The 683-nt window shown below is 30.5% G+C and overlaps 1 protein-coding gene across 1 annotated transcript in view; it reads left to right on the plus strand.

The window, feature by feature from the left end:
* LOC116673112 (thyrotropin-releasing hormone-degrading ectoenzyme) overlaps positions 1-683 on the plus strand; it is a 230,640-nt gene that overhangs the window by 177,568 nt on the left and 52,389 nt on the right. The window lies entirely within an intron of this gene.

Raw genomic sequence — 683 nt, forward strand, 5'->3', positions numbered from 1 at the left:
TATTATACATTATTTACATAATTAACATAATTAAGGCGTTGCAATGGTGAAAAGTAAAATAATAATAATAATAATGATTTAAATGAATTAATGCACATTGTGCAAAATATTCCTGTCATGACCATGTCTATTGACTCCGTTCTTAAAGCATTGATTTATAGTGTGTAAAGTTATATCTCTACTTTAGGTTTGCGGTTGTAAACAGATTGTTTTTTAATCTAGTTGTTAAAAATGAATCAAAATGGAAAAAAAATGAATCGATTAAACCCTGTATGTATGCAGATTAAAACTTGAAAGGGAAGCAGAAAGGCAGAGAAATAAAGGGGCAACATTTGCATCAGTACAAGTGTTTTACTGACTTGGAACTCAAAACAAAATATATTAAATGACACCTCAGAGCCTTTAAAATCATTTGCAAACATTTGGACAAATAATCAATTATAATTGCACTACAACACACTTTATTTGCCGTAACATTTGTTTTGGGAAAATGTGGACTCTGCAGATCGAGGATCACTACGCAATGTTTACGCTCAGCCGAGATGCAATTTCTGAGACAATCAATTGTTTTTGTTTCTTTAAGTTTTACGGGTCTGATATGTTGCAATTCACTCAAGCCATAAAAGAGCATTTACGTTTCTCTCATCTGATCTGAAAATGTAAAAAAAAAAAAAAAAAAAATC

This window comes from Etheostoma spectabile, chromosome 23 (assembly GCF_008692095.1).
Source record: "Etheostoma spectabile isolate EspeVRDwgs_2016 chromosome 23, UIUC_Espe_1.0, whole genome shotgun sequence".
NCBI lineage: Eukaryota > Metazoa > Chordata > Actinopteri > Perciformes > Percidae > Etheostoma > Etheostoma spectabile.